This window comes from Sarcophilus harrisii, chromosome 2 (genome assembly GCF_902635505.1).
Source record: "Sarcophilus harrisii chromosome 2, mSarHar1.11, whole genome shotgun sequence".
NCBI lineage: Eukaryota > Metazoa > Chordata > Mammalia > Dasyuromorphia > Dasyuridae > Sarcophilus > Sarcophilus harrisii.
The window spans coordinates 331,722,389-331,735,951 of NC_045427.1; the positions used below are offsets into that span (position 1 = coordinate 331,722,389).

General features: G+C 34.7%; 1 protein-coding gene across 2 annotated transcripts in view; it reads left to right on the top strand.

The window, feature by feature from the left end:
• Positions 1-13,563, top strand: part of BRMS1L (BRMS1 like transcriptional repressor) — a 122,872-nt gene that overhangs the window by 452 nt on the left and 108,857 nt on the right. The gene's annotated exons all lie outside the window — the stretch shown is intronic.

The following is a 13,563-nucleotide window of genomic DNA, read 5'->3' on the forward strand; positions in this document are numbered from 1 at the left end:
TTTACCAGTCATAATCATGTTGCCAGAACTATTAAACTTTAGTAGTTGAAAGGGGATTTAGAAATTACTTTTGTCCAAGCCTATCATTCGATAGATGAGAAAACTGAGGCAGATAGAGATGAAGTGATTTGCCCAGGATCACACAGCTAATAAGTGGATGAGTTAGGATTGTGACCCCAGGTCTTTATGACTCCAAATCCACCACACTGTCCACTATCTCACAGTTGCTTCTCATGCTGCCTCCACATTTTACAGAAAAGAAAACTGTCAAAAATAGAACTCATTATACATACGCACACTTTCCTTATTCCCAAAGGCACTACCATCCTACCAATCCCTTCAGCTTTCAACCTAGATATATCATCCTTGTTTCTCTCATTCCTCCATATCCAATCTGTTGCAAAGGCTTACCGATTTCACCTCTGTAATATCTTTTTTAAATATTTCTGATATCTTCTATCCTCAGACCTTGTCACCACCCTAATGAAATGCTTATATTCCTCTTCCTTGTCCTTTTGTCATCAATTGACTGATGATTGGTCAACCTGTCTCAAGTCTCTTCCCCACTCCAATCTATCCTCCACACCTACACCCAAGTGATTTTCCTAAAGCACATGTCCAATCTTGTCACCCTCCCATACATATACTCAGTATACTTCAATGGCACCATCTCCCAGGTTCAAATATAAAATCCTTGGTCTTTCAAAATCCCTGATAAACCTCCTCCAGAACGTCCTTACTTTTTTTGTATCCCTGTTACTTAGCACAGTGTCTGAGATATTGTGGGTACTAATGTGTATTGCCTAGTTATAATTCAGTTTATGATCATTCAGTTAAACAGTTATGTGAGGCAGGGTGTAAAATGCTGGGCATATGCCATACTTTGATACTTCAACAGGGAAATTGCTTTGGCATCCATGTGAAAAGTAAATTGGAGAGGAGAGAAACAAGAAGTAGGAAATTAAGAGACTTTTTGAGAAATGATAAGGACAGGTAAATGTAGTGGAAAGGAAATAACATAATGCAAGAAAAAGAGTGCCGAATTTGGAATCATCCAAATTGAATCTAAATCTCAACTCTGGCTCTTAAGCAGCTATGTACATTGTTACTTAACTTCTCTAAGCCTTAAACTTCTCATCTGTAAAATGAGAAAAATATACTAGATGGTCTTTAAGGTCCCTTGTAACTCTACATTTTTGATCCTACACCTTTGGTATGAGACAACTGAGGAGAGTTTAGTTGGCCAGACTTGGCAATTGATTTGAGTATGTGGGGTGAGGAAGATGGAAAAAGCAAAATTAAATCCGAACTCATTTGGCTGACTATGAAAACAGAGAATGTAGGGAAAAGAACAAGTTTTGATGGGAATATTATTAGTTTGGTTTTAAACATGTTAAATTTGAGGTACTGGTATCTGGAAAGATACTGTTGTAATTCAAAGGCAATACAAAAAAAATTCAGAAAGAATTTTCTCTTAGCCATTAAGAGCTTTATTCACGTAAAAGAGATAAGAGAAAGCATCCACCTGAATAGTTGGGAGAAAATCCAATTTGCAAAAGGGATTCCAACTTTTGAAACCAAAATAACGTTATACAAAGTCAACACAGAAAGAATTGAGATTTTCTCCTAGCCAACAGAAGCTTTATTCATGTAAAAGCATATGGGCTAGTCATGGAAGAGTCTAGCAAGCTAGGAGAGCAAAAAGGATAAACTATATTGGAAAAATTTGGCACTTTTTAAAGGCTCCTGACACAATAGGGCCTATACATAGAAATAGGATTTGGAGCAAGATGTGGTCTTCTATGACCCCTAAGATAGTTGTTTTATATATGCTATATATGCTGTATCTGGAAAAGGAATATTGTTTTCACTGTTTTGCAAGGTTAATGTTAGAAAACACATTTCTGGGGCAAAATTCAGGGGCCTATACTAAAAGCCTGTCTCATCAATATGACTATAAATCTAAAGAAAGATCTGGTTGAAAAGATATATTTGGACAGGAATAAAGTGAAGATATATGCTTTCCTTTATTATTTGACACAATCTTAGGCTAACATGGTCTTAACCATAGAGAATCTAAAAGCATATAGACAAGAATGAGATGAGACTATCCCTATTTGTGGATGGTTTATTTAAAAAAAAAAAAAACAGAACTAGCAAATTAAGACAAATAATATAAAAACAAAAATCCAATCATGTTAATAATTACAATGACAACCAGGAAGGAATTCCCATGTAAAATAACTATAATATGCACAAAAAACCTGAAATTCAATCTGGCAAGGTATACTCAAAATATATGAATTAACCATGAAGGATCTCAGCTTCCAAATTTAGCTCAAATGAACACTCAGAATACAATGGTGATATACATACACACGCATACATATATATATATAATATACATATATGTAAAACATTTTATTAAGATCACAAAAGACTATGGGAACTGTTATGAATAATTTTAGAAAATCAGCCAGAGCATTCTAGGAGGAAATTCCTTGGAAAAGCTGTCCCTAAGAGCTGCTGGGGAACTGGGGGTGAGGATCGGGGATAAGGGTAGTACCTTGGGTGTCTCTCCTGTCTGGCTCACCAAAAACTGTCATAAATAATTTTAGAATTAACTGAGGGAACAAAATCAGAGCTATTTATTAGGAAGGCATATGATTGAAAGACAAATCAGGCCTAAGACCTCTCACTAGGCACAAGAACACTGAAGAGAGAGTTACAGTTTTTTTTTTATAGAAAAGTACAGTTACTATCTTTTGACATTACTGTTTTGAGATTTAGAGACTTTACAAAGTTTGAGAACTCTGATAAGTTGTATCCACCTGCATCCAGAAAAAACAATCGCTGTAACACGATTTCCCAAAATCATATCACTTGCAGGAAAACTAAATGTAGCTCAGGAAAATGAGACTTAGCTCCACCAGTTGTATAAAAACAAAATGTCAGCAGTAATGCAAAGTGGAGTTGATTTGGTTCTCTCAATTACAGGTAAATTAAATCTATTAGATTTTTCACATGGTTGTGTTCAGCAGAGTGCATTAACATGAGCTTCTAACTTAGAACAGGTTTTACTGCAGCAGCTAATGAAAAATCTAAAAATTATAAGGCAGAGGGCAAAAATAAGGACCCATTTACCAAAGGTGGCTACTAAGCTATTTTCATGGAACTAAATGAACCAAGAAAAGGGATTCCTTCAGAGATCAACTGCGGTGGGTAGTTGTGTTTCTGCTGTAAACTTATTGAATTTTATATAGGTTGCTTTTGATTTCTCCTGATCAATTGATAGCACCTTGTAAAGCTGTTCTTAGGTCTAAAACAATACGAATTTATAAGACATTTGTGCTAATGAATCTAACTTGATTTGGAGGGAGAGGATGAATTTACTTGTGGCCTTGGAGAAGTTTCTCAATTTCAGGTGAGAGGTTCCTAGCAGCCTGTTTCAATACAGAGACCAATATGTAGAATTAGGGCCCAGAAGAACCTTGTCCTCTTTCCATGCTGTTTTATAGAGTTTCAGATTGTGACCACATCTCTTTTTGACATTTAAATCCTTTCTTCCCTTTCATCCCTTCTTCTCCCCACCCCAATTCTGGTCATTTTTTTTTTTTTCTGTTGGTCTCATCCTGTGACTAAAGACTGATATTGGTAGGGCCAAACAGGTGATCTCCCTAAACCAATTTATGGAAAGAAAGAATAAGCTGAATCATCACAGACAAAAGAACTTTCCTGGAGTCATTCATTACTCCCTAAGGGGATTTAGATGGAGCAGATAGCCATTTTACTGATATTTTAAGTGGACCTGACCATTGTGGGCTCAATACCCTGAATCACTAGAGCCATTAAAAATCAGATTGCCAAGAAAAACATAATTTAGAATATCCTGTTATCAATGACACACAAAGGATCTCTTTTAGTGATATTGGTGAACTACACAGTTTGAGTATAATTCATTATGCCACCCATTGCCAAAGTAGCATTAACTCCTTCCTTCCTTGAGAACATAGATAGGGCTATTAATACATGTAGTATGATATTCCAACTTTTATAAGTTGTTGTGGAATCATTAAATTGTACAAGGAATCTACTGTTTTCTAATATGGCAAAAGTAATAACTTGAGGACCTGCCTAGTTGAATTATTTTTCTCTAAATGCTATAAAGCATTTAGCCAGCAAAAAAGGAGAAAAGGAGCCAATAGGTCAAAGAGTTTCATCACCCCTCCAGAGATTTATAAATTGACCCTGGCAACTGATGGATTAAGGAATTGTCTTAGTCTCTGTAATGGGAAGGCCCACTGGGTCAAGGTCCCTCTAATCAATATGATTGCCAACCCAACATCTGTGAGACCCAATAATTTTGAAATAATACAAAGTATGACTTACCCTACTATGAATATTACTGAGGGCATTAAGTCTTTTCCAATCTTCCTGAAAGGGAACAGGGGAGGAAAAGACCACAAATGAAATAGCACAACTAAAAGATAGCAAAAACATTATGAAAAAGTATGGGGGGAAGGAATAGTTTTCAAGTGAGAACATTGTATCCATCTTTCCCTGATCTTCATTGCTGTTGGAGAGGTCAGTAGTACCTGGAATGGGCCTTCCCATGCTAGTTCAGTTTTGTTGGCCTGTTGGAAATTCCAATGATAATGAGTGACTTCCCCCAAATTACATCATATACAGGAAACTTCACTCAGGAAATAAGACTTAACTCCACCAATTGCACAAAATGTTGGCAAGTATACAAAATGGAGTCTATTTGATTCTCAAAACTTTAGCAATTAAAGTTACATGATAAAATAGCAGTTAAGAATGTGTTGGTTAATTGTACCTCTATTTGTCTTTCAAAGGATTTATTCAGAGATTTATTCCAATAGCAATTGCATATTACCTCAGATTAAAAAAATAGATTTTCCTATAAACTGTAAGATCCATTACATACTCTTGTTGACAGATGCCATGGTGGCTGATTACATCAAGGCTTAGAATAATACTGCATGCCTCCAAAATATATTTATTCAAAAGATTTTGGCCACTCTACACAGGAAAAAAAAGTAGATAAAGAATGCCTGCTGTCCATACAAAAACTTATTAAATTGTGGGTTGCAACTTCATACATGATCATGTAACTAAATGTGGGTGTTATGAAATCATGATTTATTGTCAGCTAATATTTGATTTGTACATCTATTTTATATTCCTTTATGCTAAGGGTCTTGTAAAAATTTCTCTGTCCTAAAGATTTGCAGAATGGAAAAAGTTTAGGAAGTCCTGCCAAAATTAGTGTCAATAGTATTAAATGTCTCCTAGAGCAGGGTTTCTTAAACTTTTTCCACTCACTATCTCTTTTCAATGGAGAAATTTTTACAACTTCCCCTCCTCCCATATAGGTATATAAAACAGATACAGAAAGCAAACATTTACTAACAAATCATCATTTCATGACATCCACATTTCTGCACCCACATTAAGAAGCTTTGTTCTAATATTAGGCAACCCCTCAGGGATACAAGAAACTTGCTTTAGACAGAGGAAGAGTTAATTACAGGCAAAACAGAAACAAGGTCATAAACAATGTAACTGCCTCTTGAAAGAGATTCAATGTGAAGAAAATCAAAACCTTTCCTTTTCAGAAAGACACTTTCAGATCTCAGTAATCACTGATCCATTGTTCATGGATAAAAATCTTCACAGACTGACTTAAAACAGAAATGAACAGCACCAAAAACATCAGGGCCATAAGACAGATTATGACATACCCATTAAAGTCATTGATTCTGATCATAGCAGGACCATTTGAACACAAATAACTTAACTTGGCTATTACTCTCTTGCATGCAGTCTAAGTATCAGGAAAAATACCAAGACTTGCCATGTGCCACTCACTGTTCCTTAGCCTAAGGCTAAGGATTCCAGTTAGGATCGTCCCCTTCCTGGCAACCCCCTGGGTGTAACACCAAATCTTGGAGAGCCTTCTTCAGTGGGTTTAGGGCAAGGACTTTCTTTACTTCACCTTCTTTAAAAAGCTCAGTATTACCAAGTCAGTTAAAAGGTCACCTGTCTTCCAGATATGCATACACTATACTTACTGAAAGACAATTTTCATTTCCCTATATATTAAAAAAAAAAAAAGTCAAGTTATCTTCCAACAATTCACCTTTTAGTCTCTCTAACCTTTTCTATGAAGGGATCATTCAAATCATCCCCACAAAAAAAAAAAAAAAAAAAAAAAAAGAGAGAGAGAGAGAGAGAGAAAGATTTGCCAATTAAGGAGTACCTAAACTGTTTCTCCAGGTATGTAGAGCTTAATGAAGGGGAAGGGACCTTTCAAGGCCTAGATGATTCTACAATGATGATAGAAGAACTAAGGAAGAGGGGATGAAAAGGGTTAAGTAGAACTGTATCCCAAATTTTGTGTGTTTTGGTTAAATTTTCCTAGAAGTTGATTCCAAGAAAAAACCAAAACACAAAACACTAGACTGAACTTTCAAAGGTGGCAGTAATTTGATGCAGTGAAGCTGCAGTTTCAAGATAATGCCAAACTGGTCTTTTTGACATGGATACTTCAATTGGCACAGAACACTTGAGTAGACTTTGTTAGGAGAATCTTATGGTCCTATACCCAATATAACATGGCATCACAATCTCCACATTGGTGATGAATCTTCTTTTCAACCTCTTCCATTTTTTAAAGAGAATCAGCCTAGTTGGAAAGGATATTATATACAAAGCACAACTATAATGGCCAAAAGGCATTTATTATTCTTAGCCCCAAAGGGGGAAGTCTTATTAATTGTCCAGTTCACTTTTCTCCAAGCCCTAGATTACTTTGCAAGTCCATGATTACTTTGTAAGTCCATGGCCACCTTACAGGAATCACTTAGATGGACAGTGTATCTTTGTTCCATCCTTCAAGACTATCACATGGAGTACAGGAAGAGAGGTACATGAGTGTGTTATTGGTGGAACTGTTAGTCCGGTTATTCTGGAAATCAATTTGAAATTCTTTATTAAAAAAAGTACCAAACTGCTCATAACCTTTGATCCAGTTACATCACTACTAGTCCTATACCACAAGAAAGTGTAAAAGATTATATATGTGAAAAAATATAGCTTTTCTTTTCATGGTGATCTAAAATTGGAAATTAAGGGGATATCCACCTATTGAGGAAGGACTAAATTATGGCATATGTGAATATAATGTAATGTTATTGTACCTTTAAAATGATGAAATGGATAGTTTCAAAGGAAACTAGGATAATTCAGGAATTGATGCAGAGTGAAGAGAGCAGAACTCAAACAATTTATACAATGATATTTTAGAGAAAAGCTATTTTGAAATAATTTAGAGTTCTAAATTGAATGCAATGATAGCAGCCATAATTCCAAAAGAATAGAGTTGAAAAATATCATTCACCTCTTTTGAGAGGTGTTAAATAAAAGAGGCAGACATTTTCAGATATGGCTGATGTGGAAATTCATTTTGCTTTTCTATACAACTGTGTTGAGTTCTTTATTTTTTGTAATTTGCTCATGGCAAATTAGTGAAAGCTTAATTTTTAAATGCTTTATCAATAAAAATAAAAACAAACAAACCAAAAAACCCTCATGAAGACAACTTGCCAAGAATCTCCATACTAGCAAACTGATAATCCCAAAATTTTCTTTAAGAAGGCAGAGCTGTTAGTGAGCAATGCAAAACAATCCTCAAGTTAGTGCTCAATGTTAATGTTAGTAATCCCAAAGGTTGTCCTTAGTCCATGTTTCAGTAGCCATACTCACAGCTCCCTAAGGGAGAAAAGTAACACTCAGCCTGAAAACTGGGAATTGTAGAAACTCTGCGTTTTCCCATGAACCTCAAAGACATATTCATCTACTGTGACTAACCATTCTCCAACTCTAATTTCAACAATTGGTCTTCCTACAATCCACTATGTGGGGTAGATGTCCTCAGAAAAAGTTTGATACATTCATATGGGATCTAATTATGTCTAATGTAAACTCATCATAAGAATGGATCTCATTTGGGATTTTTAACTGATTTAAATGGCTTTGCAAAAACAAGTGCTCCATAAGATCCCAAAGCCAATGTAATTCTGCAAACAGGAGAAACTCCAACTTTAGTCCTATTAAATCATAGTCATCAACCATTTTTCCAGTGATTTCAACTTGCTTTTTTAATATTCTCTTTCAGTCTCTCAAGTTCCTTTATGGTGAAAACCAATCCACTCTCTGACCTCTCAGTGTGGAAAAAAACAAAAACAAAAACCCCATACTCTGCAAAGGTAATAACCTCTTCCTTAGGCTCTCTTACTACTTGAATGAGTTCTTAGTTCTTATCCTTCAGTTCACTTGTTTTTCAGTAATATCCAACTCTTTATTGCTTTTTAAATACTTTTTATTTTTCCAAATACAGGCAAAGATTAGTTTTTCAACATTCATCTTTGCAAAACCTTGTATTTTAAATTTTATTCCCTCCCTTCTTCTCTTCTCCCAATTCCCTCCCCTAGATAGCAAGCAATCCAATATAGGTTAAACATGTACAATTCTTGTAAATATATTTCCATATTTGTCATATTAATAAGTAAACAACACCACACTAAGAAGATGAAAATATTATGTTTTGATCCATATTTTGTCTCCATAGTTCTCTCTCTGGATGTGGATGGCCCAGCTCTTTGTTGTGACCCCATTTGAAGTTTTCTTAGCAAAGATACTACAGTGTTTTACCATTTCTTTTTCCAGCTCATTTTACAGATAAAGAACTAAGGCAAATGTAATGTCTAGATTAGCTCTCTGGAGGATCTCTGGATGAGTCTTGGTCTTAGGTGGAGGAGTGATGAAGGCAGGAGAGCCACCACCAGGAGGATCTCTGTTTCTGTCTCCGTCTTCTGTGTCTCCTCTGTGTCTAGTTTGAATTTGAGTTTGAGTCTTAGTTTCAGTCTGAGTCTAAGTCTGAGTCTGAGATCGAACTCGAGCTCTCTTTAATCCTCTCAGTCCTTATATACCTCTGTCTGATATTACATTATACTTACGTATATGCCAACTAGAGTGATTACATCATATCATACTAGAGTGATTACATCATTATGTCATACTAAGTATATGTGAACTAGAGAACCATTATTTCATCAATCACACTGAGTAAGCACCTTGCTGTAAATATTCTTGCTTCAAGTAGAACACAGTAGAACACAGGCCCTCTCTGACTTCTCATGAGAAGGAGGTGAGAAATTTCATAGGGAAAATGGGGAGCCAAACCAGATATTTTTTCCTCTGGGCTGAAGGGTCTTATACCTCATTCAGAGTTTCCCCACTATCTGCGGTCCTCTTTAGGCAAAAAAGATTAAAATGATTTGTTGAAGGTCACCATGCTAATAGGTGGCTGAGGAAAGACTTGAACTCATGAAGATAAGCTTTCCAGATTCCAAGCCCTGTGTTCTGTCAACTATACCACTTAGTTGTCCTATAGAAATCCTTAATCTCACTCCTATTCTCTTTCTTGATAGTTCTTTTTTTTTTTTTCCATATTGAGCCTTTTATTATTTCTTTTTTTAATTAAAGCTTTTTATTTTCAAAATATATACAAGGATAATTTTCAACATTCATCCTTATAAAACCTTGTGTTTTAAATTTTTCCCTCCTTTCCCTCTACCCCTCAGAAGACAAGTGATCCAAATATTAAACATGTGCACTTCTATACATATTTTCATAAATGGCATGCTGCACATTTCTTGATAATTCTGATCTTATTGAGATTCAACAAATTTTCTAGCAAGATCTCTTGAGGTTGAAACTATAGTTTCAAGTTATGGCTACTTGATCTCTACTCCCATTAGTATTATCCATTTTTTTGTGTGTGATATATTTAAAACTAAGAGTTCAACTGACACACACACACACACATACACACACATATAAAATATCATCTAATCTTAATTAGTAGTTCTATCTCTAATTGCTGAAGGCACATAAGCTAGTTTCAATTTCCTATGCTAGTGATCAAACTTTTTAGGGCAGTTATCCTGTTTAATAAAAAAGAAGTTAACTTTAGGTAGATGTTCTCTATATCAGAAGAATGAGTTGACTTGCATATATAGGATATCCATTAAGTCTGAGGTGCCTCATTTTTTCATGAGTCAGGGCTTTTTATGTCTTAAGTGAACAAGAAATCTATGGTGTGGATGCTTTTTTGGGGGAAATTATTCAAGGAATAAAAACAATTGGCCAAATACTGAGCTAGGTACTGAGGATACAAGTATAAAGAACTAACCAACTGATGATGTGGGATTGAAGGTCAGGTAAGACTAAGGCTAGATATGTAGTTCTGAGAGATGCATGGAGATGATAGTTAAAAACCAATGGGAGCTGATGATGTCACCAAAAAAAGAGAGTATAGAAGACCAAGAACAGAAACTTGGTGAATATCAGAGAGGCATAATATGGTTGATGAACTTCCAAAGGAAACTAGGTAGCTACAAGACAGATATTCAGTGAACCAGAAGAAAAATGTTCTGAAAATGCAGGGAGAAAACAATATCCAAAAAGAGATGCATCGTCAATGGTGTTAAATGCAGTTGAATTGAAAAGTATTAGGTCTCAGAAAAGACCATCAGATTTGGCAATTGATGTAATTGGACTTCAGATAATAGAGAGGATAGAAGAGATGCAACAGACTTCTGAAGACAAGAGCACGTGCAGACTAGTCCATTCTATGTGACAAGGCATTTGTCAGTAAATGTTAATGAAGTATATACTCTATTGATTTAAGTTGATAGTCTTTAATGCAGGGCAGGAGGTAAGATATTTTAAAATGACAATCCTTGAGCCTTGCTCAAGAGAACTTTTCTTTTCTTTTTTTTTTTTAATTTAAAAATTAATTTTATTTTATTTTTATTTATTTATTTTAATAGCCTTTTATTTACAGGTTATATGTATAGGTAACTTTACAGCATTGACAATTGCCAAACCTCTTGTTCCAATTTTTCCTCTTTTTCCCCCCACCCCCTCCCCCAGATGGCAGGATGACCAGTAGATGTTAAATATATTAAAATATAAATTAGATACACAATAAGTATACATGACCAAACCGTTATTTTGCTGTACAAAAAGAATAGGACTCTGAAATATTGTACAATTAGCCTGTGAAGGAAATCCAAAATGCAGGTGGGCAAAAATATAGGGATTGGGAATTCAAATGTAATGGTTTTCAGTCATCTCCCAGAATTCTTTCGCTGGGCGTACCTGGTTCAGTTCATTACTGCTCCATTGGATCAAGAGAACTTTTCAAAGAACCCAGAGAACTTTCCAAAATTGAGGATATGGAAAAATGTGTCAAATGTACCTTAGTTGATATAAAAAAAAGTATTAATTTAAAAAAATATGTTATTTCATTAAATATTTTCTAATTACATGTAAATTTGTTAAACATGCATTTAAAGATTTTTTTTGACTTCCAAATTGCAAATAGGTAAAATAAAAATAAAAGATGCAAATAGGTAAACCTTAACTATTTACCACCCCATTTGAGACTTTAGAACATATGTTGGATGCAGTGCTAAGAAATTTGTTCCTTTGAATTGACACAGTAAACCCTAGGTAGTTCCTTGGTTTTTCTCACCCTCTCTGATGGCATTAGGGGTTGCTGCATTGATTTAAAAGGACAAACAGCTTTCACTCATTTCTACGTGAATACTCATGTAGTATGTGACCCTCTTTTGGATTTCCCATAAGGTGTGGAGGAGGAGGTATACTTCAAACACATGGCGCCTAAGTAAGCTTGAGCCTGGGCCTTGAGCTATCTACTTTTGCTTTTTTTTCTTTTCCCAAATATAGGTGCTGAATAGTGTCATGAGATTTGGGAGGAGTGGCAAGAATCTAGATTTCTTAGTCTCTGCCAACTGTATTTTTATTTTTTTAAATACATGCAAAGATAGTTTTTAACATTCACTTAACATTCACTTGTGTTCCAAATTTTTCTCTCTGTCACTCCATGTTCCCCCTCCACAAGGTGGAGCAAAGTAATCATGCCAATTACGTCAATTATTTCTGACCTCACTGGTGTGGTATGACATCCAAAGGCAGTAATACTCTGGCCTGCAAGCACCAGAACTGCAAGTGTGTAGATTTAGTTAGAGAGGATAGTAGTAATGTCATGAGCTTTGGTGAAGTAAGTAGTGGCAAGAGTAGCAATGCAGTCAGTTCCAATCTGGAATTGATGTTATCTTTTCACACTGCTGCCAGTATTATATCCAGATGAATTAAAAAAAAAAAAATTCCCCATTATTTCAGTCAAAATAAGTGTAAAAATATTCATGGGTAAAAGAAATTATCAGGGCTTAAAATTATATTGTGCTTAAAGCTACCATAGGAAATGTTGAAATAATATTAATATGCTCTCTATATGTCCAGGTCTATACATATATGTATATCTGCATGAAATGACATCCACATACTTCAAATCATATCAAGTAAAATTAAGAGTTCTGATTGCCCTCTACTTCTAACATACTATTCTTGTAGTCAACTCTCTCACAGAAGCCACAATTTTCACAGAAGGTAGTGGTCTCTCTGATTTAGAATGATAATAGTTGCAGATTTCAATGTGCCCCTTTCAGAGTTAAAGAAATCTAACAAAAAGATAAATGAGAAAGAAGTTAAGAACTTCAATGGAATTTTAGAAAAGTTAGATATGATAGATTTTTGGTGATTACTAATAAGAATATAAAGGCACACCCATGTTTTTAATCTGTGCATTGAACCTTTACAAATTTTAACTATATTCTAGTGCATAAAGGCCTCACAAACAAATATGGAAAGGCAGAAACATTAAATATTGACAAGAATGAAAAAAGTATATAGTAAAAAGAGATAAACTTAAAGGGAGACAGAATAAATTTTCAGGTATTAGTGGCCAAAGAACAAGATATAATATCATTAAAAACAAAAATACTGAAACAATCTAATAAAACTTTTAAAATACAGCCAAAGCTGTCCTTACAGGAAAATGTTTATCTCGAATATTTCAGTAACAGAAGGAATAAATCAATGAATTAGGCATTAGCTTAGTAGGAAAAGAAAAAACCAACATAAAAAAATTCAGAACAAATGAAGAGGAAATACATGAAATTATTAGAAATTATTTTGCCAGTAAAACAAATAACTAATGAAATAGACCCATAAAATATTCAGATTAAGAGAATAATAGAGAATTTAAATAACCCAATATTGGGGAAAGAAATTGAATAAGTCACAAGGGAACTTCCAATAGATTCAACAAAAACTAAGACCAATGAGTTAACAAATATAGCCTTTTTAATTTTTTTATTTTATTTTTATTATATAGCCTTTAATTTAGAAGATATATGCATGGGTAATTTTTCAGCATTGACAGTTGCAAAACCTTTTGTTCCAACTTTTCTCCTCCTTCCTCCCCTCCCCTCCCCTAGATGGCATACCAATGCATGTTAAATATGTTAAAGTAAAAGTCAAATAAAATATATGTATACATGTCCAAACAGTTATTTTGCTGTACAAAAAGAATTGGACTTTGAAATA